Source organism: Parasteatoda tepidariorum, chromosome 9 (genome assembly GCF_982258835.1).
Source record: "Parasteatoda tepidariorum strain Cologne lab strain chromosome 9, Ptep-v5.0, whole genome shotgun sequence".
Taxonomy (NCBI): domain Eukaryota; kingdom Metazoa; phylum Arthropoda; class Arachnida; order Araneae; family Theridiidae; genus Parasteatoda; species Parasteatoda tepidariorum.
In genome coordinates, this window is record NC_141763.1 from 105,391,509 (window position 1) to 105,397,501 (window position 5,993).

Consider the following 5,993-nt stretch of genomic DNA (forward strand, 5'->3'; position numbering starts at 1 on the left):
AATTATAAAAAATTATGAAGCTTATGTATATATTTTGCTTATTTTAATGTTTGAAGTAATATGATTCTTAAAATTATGGAATGTAAAGTTTAAATAGGCCTTTCAGGTTATATCATTAAATTTAGTAAAACTATTTCTCAGGCATTAGGTTTTAACTCTAATAAGAAGATATAGATTTTTTTCTGTTTATTTACAAATATTTTTCAGATGTGTTTTGGATGTTCCATCTTTAAAAAAAATAGATACATGTTGCTTTCGGTTGCATAAGAAAGGATATCAAACATTTTTCTTTTGTAAATTTAATAAGCCACGATAAAGAAGGAACGTTACAATGCTGCACGCTACATTAAAGACGTCTCCAGAGTAACTGAATGACTGTTCATATAGAAATTGCAGGTATTCGTCTCATACAACAACGCCCCCTATAGTTTGTTGCGATAGCGAATACTTTAGCAGTTGGGTGTAACAGTTTAAAATGGATTTATTTTCATGCTGATTAATGCGAATTATCGTGAATATTTAATTTAATTTCAGTTTGTTTTGATAATTGTCATTTTTGCTGACTTTACATTAATTTGTTTTTCTAAAAGACATTTTTCTAGAGAAACAGTTTAAAAAAACAAAGCAAGATGCCACTTTAAATAGTTTTCACCATGTTTTCTCATACCTCACGAAAATTTGTCTCATTAGAAACAATGAACACGAAGAGCTGTAAGTAGAAACCAAGTTTTTCCACAAGTATGTTGCTAATAGTAATACTTTAAAACTTTTTCAAAATTTAATTTATAGCTACTGAAAGATTCTAAAATGTAAGTTATATTTAATATCCTATTATAAATATTTGTTAATACCGATTTTTATTCTGCTTTTAATTATCAATATATTCAAAAAATTAAAAATAAAGCATGATTTAATGAAAATATTCTTAGGATATAACTTTGCACTATCCTTATCGGAAGGATTTATCTTTTTTTAGGCTTGGCGAAAAAAATGGTGCCTTGCAAAAACTAAAATATACCGAGAAAAATTTAGAAAAGCCGTGATATAAAGATGCCATTAAACAAAATAATGTGATATGTTCTAGACACAAAATATACTAGAATCCTCTTTGTCCTATTTATCCGAGTACTATTTAGTAATTGAAATTTCTGTAAAATTTACCAACTCGTTTTTATTTGTATTTATACTTCGTTTAGTTTATAATTCTGAAGTGTTTATTACTCTGTTGGGTCCCAACTCATTAAAGATCCCGAGCAACCACGTATGTGTGGTAATTACCAAGACAACTGGGTCGCATTTATTGTAAATACTGATTATAAATATGTATGTATATATCAGTTTTGATCTGATTATTGTCTTAATATTTGTAATCTTGTTTCTCAATGATTTATTACCTATGTTAATGTATTTTACTTGTAAATAGATGTTTCTTGATTCCGACTATATTTAACTTTGAATTTTGACAGCCCCTTTACACTCCAATTCATTTCAATTATATTTGTGATTTTTAATATAAGACCAATCGATCAATTCGCGCCAAATCGCCGAGATATACTAAATTTCCAACGTTATACGCTTATTCGGTACTACTTGGTATCTGGAGGTCATAAAAAATTTGAAACAATCTAGATTTTAATTTATTAAAAAGGCACAGATAGAGTGATTATAAAATAACTTTGCAGCTATTTTATAACTGCTGTGCATATCATTTGAGTGCACGAAATATACATATAAAATGATAATGAATATAATTTAAATATGAAAAGCTTTTAGTTATTCTATGTCAGAATTGAAAATTTTTTATTGCTCAACGTATTTTATTATAGAGAAAATTATTGGGAGGAGAATTCTGATTTTTTATGGTAACAACTTTAGGGAATGAAAAATAACCTTACTTCGTTTGAAATTTCTAATTCATGTGAAGTTATTCGACAGTAAGGTTACATTTTCAAAAAGACGAATCTCAATCAACTCCAATATCACGATATATTGCTCATGGGCTGCAATAGTGGCACAACTAAAAGAAACACGCGTTTTTGACAAAGAACAGGTGCAAATATGAAAATACACATTCTTTTCAGCAGCAATACTCAACCACTCATAATTCAACTTGAAGGTAATCTTCGTTTAAGCAAACTAAAGCATTTCTTATGCATTTTTCTTTGCAATGAAAACTTTAAATCCACTTGTCTCAAAACTTGATTTTTTGAGTTGTGACACTATTGCATCCCATGAGCGATATTTTGCGCTCTATCGATAATTATTACCATAGCATGTTAGGTGGATAAAAATGCAGACGAAGCTATTTAAAAAGAATCGAGCAAACAATTTCGATAATTAGTGTGCATTAAAAAGCAGAAGGCGTAACTTTTAGTATAATTAAAATAATCCGGTAAAGATATTAAGAAATAAAAACTAGGGTTAAAGGATTTAGGAGAAAAGGGTGAGTTGAGCTAAATTAGATCGTGAAGCGATATGTAGATAGGTACTTTATTTACGTCTCACTAGAGCTGCACAATGGGCTATTGGTGACATTCTAAGAAGCATCCCTGAGGATGATCCGAAGACATGCATCACAATTTTGCGAGGCCACTTCCCCCATTTAGACATAGATCTGAGGAGGAAGGAAATTTCCTCCTGATCCCTGTACCCATGGTACTGCTCAGCGACCGATCTCAGGACTTTCAATTCCGCAGATTTTATGAGCACATAAATCACATGCACTCCGGGGGGGGGGTCTTATCAGAATCGAGGATTAAACCCCGGACCGAAGTCCGATTCACTAACCACTGCGCTTCCACGACATATACAGAACAACGCCAGCAGTTTCTGGGGTTAACTAGCAATAGCGAGCTGGTGGCATAGCCCTGAAGAACTTAAAAAATCTAATTAATATTAATGACTTAATCTATTTGACTGAGTGAAAAAAAGTTATAAGTACTAACAATAAGTTTATGGAAATTTGATAATTTTTAATCACTTCAACAACGGCGCCAAACGTCAGATGTACACTATCCCCGGAAAGAAAATCGTATTGCCTGGCTATCACGAAAACTCCTCTAGTCACCAAACTCAAGTGCTGAAGGTAATTATGGTTACGAAAACAAATAATTTCGAACATGGGTGTAGAGTTACTCATTAGTTTAGGTTAGGAGAGTTAATAGCAACATCAGACTTTAACGGAAACAGAAAAAATAGAATGTCCAGCTCTCATGATAACTGAACATTCTTATTCTGTTTCCGGGACGAGGAGAGAGGGTTAAAAAACAACAAGCTTGCACCCTTTCAATTACATACCCTTTATAGTGAAAATCATATCTTTTGCAAGGGGGGAAAAGTTTGGTTTGTATGTATGCATTTTTCTTGAAACATACAGTGGGCAGAATTATGAACTGTAAACTAATATATGAACTGGAGTATTAGGTAATTAATATACTATTATGGGTACAGTGGTGCTAACTCCCCCCCCCCACCCCCCAAAACTGAACAGTATTAAAATTTCTTGCTACAGTCAACCTGAAAGCTATATTTGCTCTAAACTATATGTAAATATTTTATCTATTATTCTGGTTGCAAACTATATTTATTTTGGAATTGCACATCTTATTTTTGTAGGTAGTATGGATCCAAATTCTATTGGCATGTCTATAGTTCAGAAAAAAAGAAAATTTCAAGTTAAAAGAAGACATGATGATACAATCTTCCAAGCACCAAAATCAAAAGCGGCGAAGAAAGAATTTATTAAAAAGGAAACTAAGTCTTCATCGAAAAAGACTCAAAATGGGAAAAAAGCCAAACCAATACCTAAAACTCTGAAGAAAAGCAACAGAAAGCAATTGAAGAAAACAAAGAAGCAAGCATCACCGAGTATATCGGATTTTAGTTCTGAATCAGAATATGACTGTCCAAACTTCAAATTTAGAGCATATTTTTCTTGAATCTCATCTTTCATGCGATTTCAAATGAATGAGTAGTAACCTATTTAACTAAGCGATTATAAAATTCGAGGTTTTTCTACGTAAAATAAAGTTATGTTTTTTATTATTTTTACAACTTTTTATTTTCTATATTTCAAATATTTATATTTCTGTGATATTCTTATACTGCCTTCACATATGATATGCTTTCATCAAGCTCTGCGCATGGGAAGTAACTATCGTGTCGTCATCATTGACAAAAGTTATTTAAGCCGCTGACTGATTTTTCAGCTGGGAACCGATTCTTTCTGTGCTGCTCAAAGCAAGGCATGAACCAATACGAGGTTAGGAAGAGGAGTTCCGTCTTTTAAACAGAAGCATTCGTAGCTCATATGTTTTGTAGTTTTAGACATACTTATTTACTATTATCTATTGTTATAATACATGTATTTTCTTCAATTTGAAGGATTTCACTATTGGAAAAATTTAATAATTTTAATTAATACTTTATGGTAAGGTTAAACTGGAAATACATTGGTAAAAGAAATTAAGAGAATTTGCAGACTTGGTCGATTATCTCAATGATATAATACAAAATAAATAACCATTCAACAATTGTAATACACGCGCATGATCTTACGTAACACTCGTTAGAGTGGGAAGGTATGAAACAGCGGTAGCAGAATAAACAAAAAAAAGGGGGTTTATAGGGGGCATGATCCCTTCATACAGGCCTTGCAGCGTGATTTCGCATTTGAAATAACACAGTTAATCATTTCCTGTGGCAAACTTGTTCATCAAAGTTTTTTTCATTCCCTGTATGGTTCTCGGATGGTGGTGGCGAGTTGAAATTGTGCTCCCCAGAGAGTCCCAGACGTGCTCTATAGGGTAGAGGTTCGGAGACTTGGCTAGTCAATCCATCCGGCGAATATCCTCACTCTCTAGAAATTCGTCCACCAGAAGAGCTCTGTGTGGCCCCGCGTTATCGTCCATTAAAATGAACTCAGGGCCAACTGCACCCCTGAAAAAGCGAACATGGGGCTCTCTAGATAAATCCGATATCTTGGAACTGTTTCCATAAGTTACACACGACACTGGGCGTTAAGTTGAGCTCTCTACAAATCTGGATTCGAGATGGGCCTGCTTCTAGCCTCCCTAAAATTCGCCACCTCATTCCATCATCTAAGCGTTGGTGGTTACTCGTTCTTACTGTTATAATTTGAATTTCACCTATTGCTGCAAAATAACACCAAGAAATTCGCCGAGGTGCTCTTGAAAACGAAATGCGTCTTAACTTATGCCACTTATTAAGCTTGTTTCTCTACTGGCTCCGCCTACACACACATGTACGCTTACGTATTTTGTGTACAAGATTTGTATTTTCGTCTAGAAGTAGAGGTTTACATTCAGTTGTGTTCTTTTCATGAAATTCGATAAAATATGAAAATTCTCTTAATTTATTTCACCATATTCTTGAATTTATTTTCTTTTTGAAACTTTTTGTATTTGAAAAAAGTGTTAAATAATTTATACAGTTGTGGGCGAATTGGACAAAGAAAAAAAAAAAAAAAAAGCCCAATAAAATTTCGAAATGAAACTGTAATTGGTTTGGTATATTTTCTCAACTAGTTTCTTCATTTTCGAACAGTAGTTGAACCCACAATTTAGCATTGATTTTCATACACGGCAATATTTTTACATGCATTACTTTTTCAGTTCTGTTACTTGTTTACTCTTACTTGCTATTTTGTAACTTTTTATGGAACAAGTATTTGTAAAGAGAAAGAAATTGTTAAATTTTTCTGAAATTTTTTTTAAAGTTTTTGAAATTATTGTTTTTTCTTAATTAATAAATTTAATGTATCATAAATTCTTTAACAGCAACTTTTTTTCCAAAAAAAAAAAAAAAAGAAGAAAGAAAGAAAAAGAAAAAAACGACGATTTTCTAAAGGGGTGAAGGCGGCTCTTTTGAACACTCAATGACTTTTTCGCAAAAGTTGTCGAGTTCTAGTAGTATTGGAACAAGCTTTATCTATTTTCTAAGAATCAGCTGTGAAAACCTGATAGCTCAAAAAG

General features: G+C 32.5%; 1 long non-coding RNA gene across 1 annotated transcript; it reads left to right on the plus strand.

Annotated features, from left to right (window-relative positions):
• The first annotated feature begins 725 nt into the window (after positions 1-725).
• Positions 726-4,046, plus strand: LOC122268230 (uncharacterized). Its single transcript, XR_001584056.4, has 2 exons — positions 726-809; positions 3,616-4,046. It is a non-coding gene; the product is annotated as an uncharacterized LOC122268230 (long non-coding RNA).
• The last annotated feature ends 1,947 nt before the right edge of the window (positions 4,047-5,993 follow it).